Source organism: Ambystoma mexicanum, chromosome 7q (assembly GCF_040938575.1).
Source record: "Ambystoma mexicanum isolate Mex_15411 chromosome 7q, UKY_AmexF1_1, whole genome shotgun sequence".
NCBI classification, from domain to species: Eukaryota; Metazoa; Chordata; class Amphibia; order Caudata; family Ambystomatidae; genus Ambystoma; species Ambystoma mexicanum.
Genome location: NC_090941.1, coordinates 734,650,311 through 734,665,386, shown reverse-complemented (window position 1 = coordinate 734,665,386; position 15,076 = coordinate 734,650,311). Strand labels below are relative to the sequence as shown.

General features: G+C 49.3%; 1 protein-coding gene across 3 annotated transcripts in view; it reads right to left on the bottom strand.

The window, feature by feature from the left end:
* The window catches only part of RDX (radixin), a 1,120,111-nt gene that overhangs the window by 555,122 nt on the left and 549,913 nt on the right, over positions 1-15,076 (bottom strand). The window lies entirely within an intron of this gene.

Below are 15,076 nucleotides of genomic sequence, written 5' to 3'. Positions count from 1 at the left end.
TTGTATTCACCAACCTGGTAAAAACCCTGGGAGCCGAGTTGAGGCAGAGGGGTAGCACCTTGTATTGGAAATGGAAGCCTGTGATCCTGAAGCATAGTAAGGAACGCAGCGGCTGCCTAATTGGGACCTGTGGGTAAGCGTCCTTCAGATCCAGGGAGCACCTCTGGTCTCCCTGACCCGTGTTTCTGCAATAAATGCTGGCGTAACAATCTTGCATTTTTGCAGAAGGAGAGAGAGATGGAGGGTGGAAAGTACCAATACAACTCTCAGGCCGGCCTGGTTCTTCTTCTATATGGCGAAAATCCTGGCCTAAAAGCCCAAGCCTCACTGGGAGGTTGGCACCTTAACAGCCTGGCTCTTGACGAGCATCCGGGACTCCGCCAGCAGAGTTGCTATCCCACATGTGGGAGAGGAAGGTACTGGAAGGAAGTACCCCGTGAAGACTGCGAAGAGGATCCAGGGGTCCGAATAATTCTGGTGCAAAAATTGCACGTGAAAGGCAACGTACCTCCCTTGCTCCCCCCCTTTTTTATTTTTTTGAGGCTGTTGCTGAGGTGGAGGGTTGGAAGAAGCCTTTGCCCCCCCCACCTCCTTTGTTGTCTCCTCCAATGCTGACTCGGAAAACATTAGGGTTGTCTGGACCTCCGCCCAGGAAGCCTCGGAACTCGCCAACGCCCGCCCCTGTTGGAGCGTTGCTGCGACTGGGTGAGGTCTTGGGAGTGGCCTTTGTAAGAAGAGAAAGACCTTGCGGTGTGTGAGCCGTTCCTCCTTTATCTAATTCCTCATCCGTGGAGGAGTCGAAAAAGGTCCAATATGCGTTTCCTAGACCCCGGGCGTAACTTGGTAGCCCACAGGCAGGCCGTCCTCATGGCCGTGGCAATGCAGCTGGCCCAGGCAGAGGCACCGATGTGGGCCCCGAAGAACTCCATAATGTCCTGCGCTACCAGCCTGGATTCTCCTAGTCCCGCCTTGAGGTGCGCTTGGCTCTGTGGAGCGCTGAAAGCAACAATGTGTTCCCCTCCATCTGCCCTTACTTGGCATTGAGGTGCTGAGTGACAGGCTGGGGTGAGAGCGGCTTGAGCCACCCCTTGTTGACCAGGGCAAGAACGTCTTTCTGCATTGGGATCCCTGTTTCTGGTAGGGGGTCTTAGAGTGAGAGCTTCTGCTAAAACCCCCCTGCTGGGGCAGATCTACCTCGGGCCGAGGAAGGACCAACTACTCTGCCAAACCTGTGAGGGGTTTGTGGAAGGCCCCGGCTGAAGGTGATGTGTCACTCTGGGGGTCCGACCTGGCGGAGGAATGCTGGGCGCCATGGGCTGCGGAGTGGAGACCAGAGCCGGCGGCTACTGCGGAGGCTGGTGTGGAACCGTCTGTACTGTGGGAGGCAGGGAAGCCAGAATCGGAAGAGCCGGCTGGGGCAGTGGTGCTGAGGGAGCATGCCCCAATGGAATCCCGGATAATGGCCCTCCCTGGAGAGTTCGCATCAGCCCCAGGAACCTTTCGATGAAACTGTCCTCAGAGCCTGTAGACGCAGCAGGTCATATCGACGGAGTGGCGAAGGGCATATGGGGCCGGGGCACACACTGCCTGGGGCGCAGGGGAAACATGCCCTGCGCTGTCGATGGATAGACTGTAGGCCACACACCTGGTTGATGCCAGTCTCCCCTTGTGATTCTTTCCTCCACCCGCTCCACAAGAGGGGGTATCGAATTAGCCGCCATTTTGTCTGGCGCAGCGGGCATTTTACTGAGCTGTGTGCCACGTGCCGAAGTCGTGGTGCCAGGCTCTCTGGACCCAGCCTCGCCCAAGATGGCTGGTGTTGGAACAAAGGCCTATCCCGCACCTCAGGCCGTGACCTGGAAGGCGTATTGCCCTCGGCAGATCTGCCGATAGTGCTGCGTGAAGGCACCCCCTGGGACATGATGCCGGTACTAGAGTGTTGCCCCTCAGAAGTAACCCCAGTAAAAGAACCTTGCGGTCCCTCAGCACTAATACCGCAAGGGTACGGAGACCCCTTGGCCGTGAGGCCGGTAGCTGGATTAGCCTCGGTACGTGTGCTGGTGCTAGAACCCAACAGGTTCCGGTAAAAGAACCTTCCGGTCCCTCAGCACTGTCACCGTGAGGTTCCACTGACCTCCTCGGCCTGCCGGTAGCTACCTTAGCCTCTGTACTCGTGCTGGTATGAGAACCTGAGTGGCTCCTCCTGTGCTGGAGAGTCCCTGGATGGAGTCTCCCTTGCGGGGTGCTGGAAAAGAGTGGCCCTACCTTGGGCCTGGATCGATGATCGACTAAGTCCTACGGGTCCTCTGGAAGAGCTCCCTCCAACTGGCTAAGTCTGTTCTTCAGAGACCACGAGGAAAGTGCGTTGCACGCGGTACAAGCTTGCCAGCCGTGGCCTGGGCCCAGGCAACGTAGGCCGAGGGCATGGGTGTCTGAAGTTGGAAAGAGCCTGTCTCAAGATGGACGCTGTAGAAGTCGATATGCGCCAGAGAGGAGCGTGAGGCCTTAGGACTGAGTACCTGAATGACAAAAAGAAGAGAAGAAGTATCTGCACATAGAATTACATGGCCAAACCCAGGAGCGCTGGTGAATTTGGTCCATTCCCATCGGCGCAGAAAAGGGGACTGGGGAGTGGTGCCAGTGGGCGGAGTTAGGCGAGTGCATGCTCCCAGCGCCGCGCCACTGCACGCCTCTAAATTTAAAGGGGAAGAAGATTTTTTTCTGTTGAAAAAGGTTCTGTCTCCTGTCCCTCGCGAGGGACAGCCATACAGTATGGAGGAAATGGGACAGGAAGGGACATAGAGTAAAAAACTTGCTTTTGTTCCCATTACCCCTTAACACTGCACCTGCAGAGCGCTCCGACTCCCTTTCCTTTCTGGCTTGTCCTTCGATGGACAATACAACAACTATTCTCCCCGCTTGGTCATCTGACATAAATATGTGACCTTGTCTTTGCTGCAGAAATACATATTTACTTGCTGAGACAACAAAAACATAGGCTTTCATCTCTGTTCCATTGAGGTGAATGGAAGTTAATGTCCAAGATGGCCGCGCATTGGCGCTATGTTTTCAGGCTCATTTTGCACACGCACTACACTCCACCCCACCCCTTGGAGATTCAACTACCATAATGGACGAAAAGGAGGTTCCCAGACCTGCGATACAAACGCCATCAATTTGGAATACAAAATATGCAGCAATAAGCCAAAACAGCAAAAATACAAAAGATCCAAACCAATGCTGAACGTAACGCTTCAGGAATCCAGGAAAGTATTTGACCCCACCAGTCCCTGTCCTTATCCTGTGTTACTCGGGCAACTACATCTTTCAACTCTTTAATATGGTCTTCAATGGAACGGGAACGATCTTCCAAGTAAAAAAACATCCCCTCTACAGCGTTACACCCCAAATTAAGCTTCAAATACAGATGACCAATAGCAGCCCTATTGTGCAATATACCCTTCCTAAAAACGTTATGTCAAAGCATGTGAAGTCTCATTAAGCTCTTTAACTACTAAGCAAGCTAATTTAATCATAATTTTATATCCCCCAGCTGCCAGTCCCCAAATCCCCACTAAGGAAATAGCGAAGGCTAACACTTCAGTTTCAGACAACAGATGAACATTAGAATTACTATCAGGAGATAGGGCAGTATAGGAGGCGGATAGCGTAGACTGCCGAATAGCAGGGCGTAAAGGGGATAGCATCAAGCCAAGGTGTGTTAAAGTACAAGGACCACCTGAAATGTTAGCAGGAATATATGAACAGGTTTGGTTCCCACAGGAAAATAACCAACCCGCAGGAGGTTTCACATGGCTCAGGTGGCTGGCTGTTAGAACAGTAAAGTTACACCACATATTATTGGAAACATCAATGCAAATAGAAGTCGGTCGAGCGCATAGGCGCTGCTCAAAATCCGTCCTCTTCTCATGCTGTTGACATTTGCCAACAAAGTTTGGATCCCAAATCATTTAATAACAGACATCGGCAGGGGTAATATTGTGAGTAATAATACTTGTCATATTTCTCGACTTGCAGTCCGTTTTCTGCACAGAACTTACAATATTCATACACTGAAAAGGAACTTCGCACATCAGAGTTTTCAACCAAGGAATCTTTATGCAAGACTCCGAACAAAGTCTGTAACACCGGGAGAGGCACTGGTATTGCCACGAGGCAGGTGGAAACCGGAGTAGCAGAGTCATGTACATACGACATACAAAAATGCGAGACGTTCAGCACTCGTTGAGCCACGTAAACCCATATATTTTCGGTCTGCCCGATGAGTGTAGGATAATTTTTCTGCACTGAGGGTACAGAAAGAGCGGAAAGGTGCAAAGTATTGCACTTTCGTCCTCGTCGTTTCCTCAAAGCATTGCGGTATGCCGCAATGGATGCATCATTGGGCTCAATAGTAGTAACAGGCATGTCAGTCTTGATCCAAATCCCCGACTCCATCGGCAGAATGGATCCTCCCGAAGACACTTCACCTGTCATGATCTCTGCTTCCAAAAGATCAGGACTTGCCCGACTCCCTTGGAAGCATAACCCCGGTTCCGAGTGCCAGCCAGTCCCAATTGGGACCTTTTGGACCCTGTCCTGGCGCCAGTGGCACCAGGCTCATAAAGATGCCCAGTCCCAGCGCTGGAAGCGCCGGGCTCATAATGCTTGGGTGGACTTAGCTGCAGCAGACCATGCTGCTTACTTACCTGCCAGTTGAACCCCTGATCCTCTTATGTTTGGGACTACTTTTCCTGTTGGGTGAGGCAGGAGCCACTCCCTAGGTTCAGAACACTGGAACTCTTCTGGAAAGCAGGAACTCTTTTCTTACCTAGGCGTGGCTGTGGAAGGAGACACCTAAGCACTACAGGAGGCTATTTAAACCACACCCGATGGATGAATCTTGCTTTGCGTTATTCTGCATTCTCTGCAGCAGAACGCTCATCGTGTCTTCTGCTTCTGATCCTGGGCCTAAGGGAACAAAGGCTTACCATCCTGGAATCCAGTCTTCAGCAGCACCTGTAAAGACAAAGAAAGAACAGGTTAGCACTACGGTCTTCAGTGGCAGCGCATCTCTTACCTGGTCCATCGGCTGTCACCAACGCCTCGCGCTGCATTCCGGCATCTGAAAGACAAAGGCTTACCTACTCTTCGCATGCTCCGGAGGTCTTCGCACTGCATTCCGGCATCTGAAAGACAAAAGCTTAATAGCTCTTCGCACGCTCCGGAGGCCTTCGGCGCTGCATCCCGCATCTGAAAGACAAAAGAAGGTGCGTTTAAAGACATTGGGCAGCTTTATTACTCACGTGCCATTACTCCTTCCCACGCCGAATCCAGTGGGTGTTCCAGCACCCTTCAGCTTCTCTAAAGCTCCGAACTTGTACCTGCAAGATAAAAGGGACAGTTAGTGCGCATCGTGAAGCAGGCTACAAGCGCTTACTTACGTGCTTCCAGGCGCTTATATTCCTCACGCGGGTTCGATCCTCAACTCTCATCAGCCCGCCATCCGCCATCGCCGGAACCCTGCAAAACAAGAGATATCATTACAAAAGACTTTTAAGACATTTGAAGTGCCCAGAACTTACCGTTCGTGCAGTTAACGACGGACAGCAGTCCTCTGAGGTCAAGAGGCCTGCACCCTTATCCAGTGAAGAAACTGGTTACGGCACCCTGCCCCAAGGCAGATGGAGAGCTCGGCGTTCACTTACCTAAGGTGAGGGTGTTAACCTTTGGGGTTCTACAGGAGAAGAGAAAGGGAAGAGGAGAGAGGCACCCAATAACCCCAGTTCATTAATCCCATATTTTCTTATCTGCAGACATCTTACTCTTCGAGTCAGATATACAGTGCACAGAGGTCCAGCCCAAAGAGCCAACCGTGTGTTGCACATCACCTTTGAAGATACGGCATTCACCCAGTCAAGACCGGCGCCTCTGCGGGAATCAGGTGAGCGTTACAGAACGCAAAGCCTATCGCAAAACTCCCACCCAGGCGCTATGGAAACCTCGGATACCGACCAGCTAGCCCAGTTACTTGGGGAACTAAGAGCAGAAGTGCATGCAGCCCGTCAGGAAACTAATGCTCTAAGAAGGGAACTGATTATTTCCAAGGAGCGAACAGACGATCTCGCTAGACAATTGCTACAGTCACAAGCCGGACAAACTCCGTTACCCGCATCAGGGGCAAATCTTCCTTCAACATCCTCTACGAACCCAGTGCAGATCAACCTACCTGGGAATGTACCTCTGGCTCCGCCCGAACGATTTTCTGGAGACCCAAAGAGGTTTGCAGTATTTATTAATCAGTGCCGGTTGCACTTTTTATGCCGGCCAGCAGCCTTTCCAACTGATCAAGCTAAGGTAGCATTCGTGCTTTCGTACCTTAGTGGCAATGCGGCAGACTGGTCGATCCCTCTAGTTAATCAAGATGATCCGGTTCTCCATGATTTTCAAGCTTTTCAGCTCAGTATGGAAAAACTGTTTGCAAGACATTCACAGGGGCAGGCCTTGGACAATGAGCTCCTTTCATTGCGACAGGGTAATCAAGACCTTTTGGCTTATATTGCGTCTTTCAACAGACTGATAGTGGAAACCCGATGGCCTGAGGATAAAAGGATTACGCTGTTTTATAGAGGTCTACATGGAGAGCTCAAAGATGTGTTAGCCCAAGTAGTGAATCCCCCGCAAGACTGTTCGGACTATATTGACTTAGTCGTTCAAATTGACCACAGACTGCAGAACAGGAAGGCCGATCGTTCCAAGTTTGATGCTCGAGTATTTTCCAAACCACCAACTCCTACCAAAGGAGTAGACTCTGGGGAACCCATGCAAATAGGGGGCCTGAAAGGACCACTAACACAAAAGGAGCGGGAAAGGAGAAAACAGCTGCAATTATGCCTCTATTGCGAAAACTCGGGGCACTTTCTTCGAGACTGTCCGGTGAAACCAGCCAAGAAGGCAGTAGGAGCTGCAGTTACCAGGGTCACAAACTCTGAGCAGGGAAACAACCTCGCCCGACAAGAATAGAGGTCCTCTTGCCGAGCGTTAAAACCAGTTCCGTGACCTCGCATTTCGTGATACCTATGGTCCTCATTAGCCCTGAACATCCGGATCGATTACATGCGATTGAAGCTTACGTCGACAGCGGTGCCATCGGCAATTATGTGGATCATGAAATGGTTTTGAGGATGAATCTGACTCTTTGTCCAAAGGCTGTAAAGGACGTCATTACTACGGTGGATGGTACGGAGATAGCCTCCGGACCAGTAACGCATACCACCCAAGAAGTGACGCTAGTAAGTCAAGATGGACACCATGAGAAGATCGTGGTCGATGTGATCAAGGCCCCTCAGTTCCAGATTATTCTAGGAATTCCTTGGTTAGAGAAGCACAATCCTCAGATCGATTGGCGAGCAAGAACGGTTCAGTTTCCAGAATGTGTCTCTACTTGTCACCCTCGACCTGGTGTTGCACTGGCAGCAATTTCCCCGGAGGCTCCTCAGTTACCTCCTGAATACCTAGAATTCCAAGATGTTTTCCGGAAGGATCAGGCTAACTCTCTACCTCCTCATAGGTCTTATGACTGCCAGATAGACCTGATACCTGGATCTACTCCTCCTTGTAGTAGAATTTATGCCCTCACCGAGCCTGAGAATCTTCACCTCCGACAATACCTGGATCAATACCTAGCGAATGGGTTTATTCGTCCTTCCAAGTCCCCTGCTTCCTCAGCTTTGTTCTTCGTTCCAAAAAAAGAAGGGGACCTTAGAACTTGTATAGATTATCGCGCCCTGAACCAGATCACCGTTAAGAATAGATATCCGTCACCTTTGATCCCTGAACTCCTGGACCAAGTCAGAAAAGCATGCATATATACAAAGCTGGATCTTAGAGGAGCCTACCACTTGGTACCAGTAAAAGAGGGCGATGAATGGAAGACGGCCTTCCGCACCAAGTATGGGCTATTTGAATATCAGGTCATGCCCTTCGGACTTTGCAATGCCCCGGCCGCCTTTCAATATTTTATGAACGATGTCCTCGGAGAGCTCATAGATGTGTGTGTTGTTGTTTACATTGACGACATCCTCGTTTATTCTTCATCGGAAACTGAACATCGGAAACACGTGAAAATGGTCCTTGAGAGATTGCGTCAACACAAACTTTTCGCTAAGTTGGAAAAATGTGTTTTCAACGTGACTGAAGTTGAATTCTTGGGATTCATATTATCACCTAGCGGAGTGCGTATGGATTCAAAGAAGGTCGATGCAATTCTCAAATGGCCATCGCCATCCTCCGTAAAAGGTGTTCAAAGCAGGTTAGGCTTTGCTAACTTTTACCGCAGGTTTATCCCCGAATTCTCTCGAATAGTCCAGCCCATCACCGCCTTGTTAAAGAAAAACAAACGTTTTGAATGGTCTACCGAGGGGTAACAAGCTTTCCAGAATTTGAAGACTAGATTTATCTCTGCACCGATCTTAAAACATCCTCGCCCAGAACTCCCCTACATCGTTGAAACTGATGCTTCGAGCCTTGCCATGGGGGCAGTTCTATCACAAAAGGACCCAGTAACCAATCAGTTGCATCCCGTGGCATTTTGGTCCCGCAAATTCTCGCCTCCTGAAATCAATTACACTATTACTGATAAGGAACTTCTAGCTATCAAGTCCGCCTTTAAGGCTTGGCGGCATTATCTTCTGGGGGCCCGACACACCGTTACTGTGATTACAGATCACCGAAACCTGCAATATTTGAAAACCGCAAAAGCTCAATCCTCTAGGCAACTCCGTTGGGCACTATTCTTTGCCGAGTTTGACTTCATAATTACCTATCGACCTGGTACAAAAAACGGTAAAGCTGATGCCCTTTCTCGGATGGGAGTGGAAGAACATTTGATCAATCCTAAACCTGTACCTATCATTCCCGAACAAAGAATTCTAGGTGTAATCGCCACACAATCCATAGAGGAAGTTAAGGATAAAGCCAGGCTACTGGTAACTCCAGCAGACATACAGAATTGGCATCTGCAGGGAAAGGACTTTACGGTGAAGGACAACCTATTATATTTCCAAGAACGGTTATACCTGCCCAGCACAGATTTACAGAAAAAGGTAATCTCTTGTTATCACGATTCTTTAATGGAAGGACATCCCGGTATGACCAAGACCTCGGAAAAGATCAAGCGCTACTTCTGGTGGCCGTCTTGGAAAAAAGATATCAGAGACTTTATAATGTCCTGTGGAGTATGCGCCCAAAACAAGAGTCAAAAGGAAAAACCAGCCGGCCTCTTACGCCCTATTGACATCCCGCCTCGCTCTTGGCATACGCTTTCTATGGACTTCATCACCGATCTACCTCCATGCTCCGGATACAATACGATCCTAGTAATCGTGGACCTATTCTCCAAGATGGCGCATTTCATTCCACTCAAAGGCTTACCAACAGCAGCAACTCTGGCCCGAGAATTTCTCGAAAACATCGTCTGACTGCACGGTTTTCCTTCAGTTCTAATTTCGGATCGAGGTAGTCAATTTATTTCTCATTTTTGGCGAAGTTGCTGTCGGTCGGCTCAAATTGATGTGAGACTTTCGACCAGCCACCACCCTCAAACCGACGGACAAACCGAGAGGACCAATCAAACTCTGGAACATTATTTGCGCTGCATGTTACAACAAACTGAAAAAACTTGGAAAGATATCCTTTGGATAGCCGAATATGCCTGCAATAACTCTGTCCACTCGGGAACTGGGAAGACCCCGTTTTTTCTTTTATACGGTAGTCACCCTCGAACCTCGGAGTTGGATCCACTCCAAGATCTTGGAACACCAGCAGTAGACCACCTGCATTCTACAATCACCCAAGCCTTTAAGGAAGCCGTTTCTCACCTTCAAAGGGCTAAAGAACAATACAAGAAAGGAGCAGACCAACATCGGAAGGAAGCCCCCCAATATCAAGTATGAGATCAAGTCTGGTTATCCACCAAATATCTACCTCTAAAAGGACCACGCACATTCAACCCAAGATACCTTGGTCCCTATTCCATCACTACCATAGTAAATCCAGTAGCGGTCAAGTTGGACTTGCCCCCTCACATGAAGATACATGCGGTCTTCCACGTCTCTCTATTAAAACCCGTGCAACCTCAAACCCGACTAACTACATCTCCAAAACCTATTCTAGTTGTTGGAGAACTCGAGTTTGAAGTCAAAAGCATCCTGGATTCCAAGATCTCCAAATCTAAACTATTTTACCTGATTGACTGGAAAGGCTACGGTCCCCAAAAAAGATCCTGGGAACCTGCAGAATATGTCCACGCGCCTCGTCTAATCAAAAGATTTCATCGAACATTTCCTAACAAGCCCAAACCCCCGGAGAAGCCCGGTTTGGGAGGGGCCTTGAGGGGGGGTGCTGTCATGAGCTCTGCTTCCAAAAGATCAGGACTTGCCCGACTCCCTTGGTAGCAGACCCATAACCCCGGTTCCGAGTGCCAGCCAGTCCCAATTGGGACCTTTTGGACCCTGTCCTGGCGCCAGTGGCACCAGGCTCATAAAGATGCCCAGTCCCAGCGCTGGAAGCGCCGGGCTCATAATGCTTGGGTGGACTTACCTGCAGCAGACCATGCTGCTTACTTACCTGCCAGTTGAACCCCTGATCCTCTTCTGTTTGGGACTACTTTTCCTGTTGGGTGGGGCAGGAGCCACTCCCTAGGTTCAGAACACTGGAACTCTTCTGGAAAGCAGGAACTCTTTTCTTACCTAGGCGTGGCTGTGGAAGGAGACACCTAAGCACTACAGGAGGCTATTTAAACCACACTCGATGGATGAATCTTGCTTTGCGTTATTCTGCATTCTCTGCAGCAGAACGCTCATCGTGTCTTCTGCTTCTGATCCTGGGCCTAAGGGAACAAAGGCTTACCATCCTGGAATCCAGTCTTCAGCAGCACCTGTAAAGACAAAGAAAGAACAGGTTAGCACTACGGTCTTCAGTGGCAGCGCATCTCTTACCTGGTCCATCGGCTGTCACCAACGCCTCGCGCTGCATTCCGGCATCTGAAAGACAAAGGCTTACCTACTCTTCGCATGCTCCGGAGGTCTTCGCACTGCATTCCGGCATCTGAAAGACAAAAGCTTACCAGCTCTTCGCACGCCCCGGAGGCCTCCGGCACTGCATCCCGCATCTGAAAGACAAAAGAAGGTGCGTTTAAAGACATTGGGCAACTTTATTACTCACGTGCCATTACTCCTTCCCACGCCGAATCCAGTGGGTGTTCCAGCACCCTTCAGCTTCTCTAAAGCTCCGAACTTGTACCTGCAAGATAAAAGGGACAGTTAGTGCGCATCGTGAAGCAGGCTACAAGCGCTTACTTACGTGCTTCCAGGCGCTTATATTCCTCACGCGGGTTCGATCCTCAACTCTCATCAGCCCGCCATCTGCCATCGCCGGAACCCTGCAAAACAAGAGATATCATTACAAAAGACTTTTAAGACATTTGAAGTGCCCAGAACTTACCGTTCGTGCAGTTAACGACAGACAGCAGTCCTCTGAGGTCAAGAGGCCTGCACCCTTATCCAGTGAAGAAACTGGTTACGGCACCCTGCCCCGAGGCAGATGGAGAGCTCGGCGTTCACTTACCTAAGGTGAGGGTGTTAACCTTTAGGGTTCTACAGGAGAAGAGAAAGGGAAGAGGAGAGAGGCACCCAATAACCCCAGTTCATTAATCCCATATTTTCTATCTGCAGACATCTTACTCTTCGAGTCAGACATACAGTGCACAGAGGTCCAGCCCAAAGAGCCAACCGTGTGTTACACATCACCTTTGAAGATACGGCATTCACCCAGTCAAGACCGGCGCCTCTGCGGGAATCAGGTGAGCGTTACACCACCACTCCTCACACAGGCAATCAGCATACAGAGGATCTATAAATCAGAATTCAAAAACAAGATATCAGTGGAGTACATCACTCACGTAAATAACATTTGTCAGGGGGAATAGGAGTGCAATTCATTTTCCCAGGTTCCATCACAAGAACTACTTGATCCTCCCCTGCTGCAATCACATCCGCGGGAACGGGTCGACTATTAGGTTTTTCGACACATAGCTTTGCACCTGGCACCATTGTGTCCGATGAGCCAAGACCCTTATCCCCACGAATAGTCAATACTGTGGGCGGCTCTCCTTTCCTCACCATGAATAACTTCACAGGCACTAATATCCATTGGGCCACTTGGTCTCCCTTATGGATAGGCAACATGCTTTCACCACTATTTAGGAGAATAACCTTGATTTCTCCCTGATAATCTGCATCTAAAATCCCTCCCAACACTTGAATGCCTTTCAAGGCTTGTCCAGATCTGGGTGTGATCAATACCCTTATGTTCAGATGGAATTTGCACCCCAATGTCCATATCAATTACCACAATACCTCTAGGCTAGAGTCGGATTTCCTCTCTTGCATGCAAATCCACCCCAGCTGATTCAGGAGTGGCACGATAAGGAGCTAATGCACCAGGAGACATTTCCCAATACAACAGAGTTTCCACAGCTTTATGGGTTCTAAATTGTAAGGCTGGTGTCAACATGCACACTAATGGAGTCCCAACGTTCGCAATGGGCCAGTTATTAAGTATCTGAACAGCGTCTAACACACGTTCTCGCCACCCTTTCAAGGTACCCTCATCATTTTTGTGTAACGGTGCCTTCAATAATCCTGAAACCTTAGCATCCCTAGGTGCGGTGCTCGACACGTTTCGATCTCTGGCGGTATGCAAACTGAAATTCTTAGACGGCCCTGGCCTCGCTAGGAAATATGGTGAGGGTGAACGCCCAGGCCACTTCTTGGCTAGGCTTCTCCGTCGCGAGCTTGTTTCCCCACACATCCCTGGGGTGGAAAGACCCAATGGCTCCCTAGCGACCTCACTGCAAGATATTAACTCAGAATTCCTTTCATTTTACGAATCCCTATATACCAATGCAGACAGTGCCCTAACACCGGAGATTGATGCCTACCTAGATGGCCTTTCCCTCTCGGTTCTCTCCCCCGAAACCATTGGCTCTCTCGATTCTTCACTTACCCCCGAGGAATTCTCGGACGCCATAGACTCACTCTCTTCAGGGAAATCCCCAGGCTCAGATGGCATCCCAATTGAATTTTACAAACGCTACAAACCACTCCTACTCCCCCGTCTAATAGCCCTTTGGGAGGAATAACTGGAGGCAGGCAAATTTCCCCCTTCTCTCCGTGAAGCCACAATAACTGTCTTACTTAAACCTGGCAAACCCCCCACACAATGCGGCTCGTACCGTCCACTTTCGCTCATCAATTGTGATGTCAAAATCTACGCCAAACTATTAGCTCTACGCCTGGCCCCCTATATGGCCCACATTATTCATCCTGACCAAGCAGGCGTTATTCCAGGACGCTCCACCTCATTGAACCTAAGGCGCCTCTTCAACATAATGGGTAGGATAAACCCAAATATTCACGCAGTAGCCGCCACACTCGATTTGCAAAAAGCGTTCGACTCTGTCGTGGAAGTACCTCTGGCGGGTTCTTGAAAAGTGCAAATTCGGCCCCTGTTTTCTCTCCTGGGTTAAACTGCTATACTCCGATCCAATTGCATGGGTCCGCACTAAGGACCGATGTTCTCCCATTTTCCGAATTGCTAGAGGGACGAGGCAGGGCTGCCCATTCTCTCTCCTGATCTTCGTCATAGCGATGGAACGATTTGCGGACATGCTACGCCAATCCCATGCACACAGAGGCTTGCAAACTGCAGGCCGGTCGGATGTAGTGTCCCTGTATGCCAATGATGCACTTCTCTTCATCCGCTCCCCTTCCACCAATTTAGCTAAGATACTGGCAGACGTTATCCGCTTTGGGCACATCTCCGGACTTAAAGTGAATTGCTCTAAATCCACCCTCTTCGCGCTCACAGATTGTACACGTCCCCCCCGCCCTGACACTCTGAGATTTACATGGGCTCAGTCAAAATTTACCTATCTCAGTATAGAAATAGCTCGCCACTTCGAATTGGTCTTTGAAGAAAACTATCAAAAATACCTTACGAACCTCGCAACTAAGGCACTAAGCTTGAGTAGATTACCGATTTCTCTCGCAAGCATAATAGGGATACTAAAGATGATAGTGCTGCCCCAACTTCTGTACAGGTTCACCAACATCCCCCAGTGGCCAGGTGAAGGGTTTTTCCAAACATTAACTCACATGATTAACACCTTTTTGTGGCAATCAGGTGCGGTCTGTTAGCCGGGCAGGAAGGTTCGGCAGAGGGTTTCTTAATGAGGGGGTGCACAAGGGAGTGCTTAAGAGGGGAAGGGAAGACTCCAGTTGCGAAGGAGTGGTTGCAGAAGTCAGCCAGAGCAGGAGCCAAGGAGTCAATGTGGCTCATCCTCTCTCACCACCATCTAACCCCCACCGCTTGCCAACCTGTTTAAGAGGATGAAAGGGAAATCCAGCAATGCCGAACCAGAAAGCAGTTTGTGTGTGTGGTGTGTGAGCTAACTGTTCCATGGATGAGAGTTTGGCCCCAAGGTTGTATGGTAGCTGATGTCCCAGTGGATTATATTAAAATACATTTGTTCACTTATCTAGAACTTAAAGATGTTGTTAAAGCTTAGCTGAATTGTAACCTGATGACTTCTGAGCATTGTCACATTTCGATCTTCAGTCATACCAAAACTGAATTGAATCTCCTCTCTAGGTCTCTACCATCTTAGGACAGGGATGGCCCAGCAGCAGAATAGAGCTCATGGACACAGGCAATAGTAAAGCCCAGGTACATTTTTTGGAATAACCAACAAAAATGAAAATAAGCTTTAGTGGTAGGCATACTCTCTAGGTTTACCCACACACATTCACTTTGGCCATCTTGGAAATTTGACTGGATTTTAGAATTTTAACTAACTACAATCAGTGTTCTCACTTAAGTGCAGGTGCGATGTACTCTACTTCACTTCTTTGCAAGAAAGGCTTTCAGACACGACTACTCATCAACTCGTCGCTTGCATCAATAGCTTTTGATGCAAGCGACTTTTGTTATGTTGTAAGCTGCACATCTTTCTTAT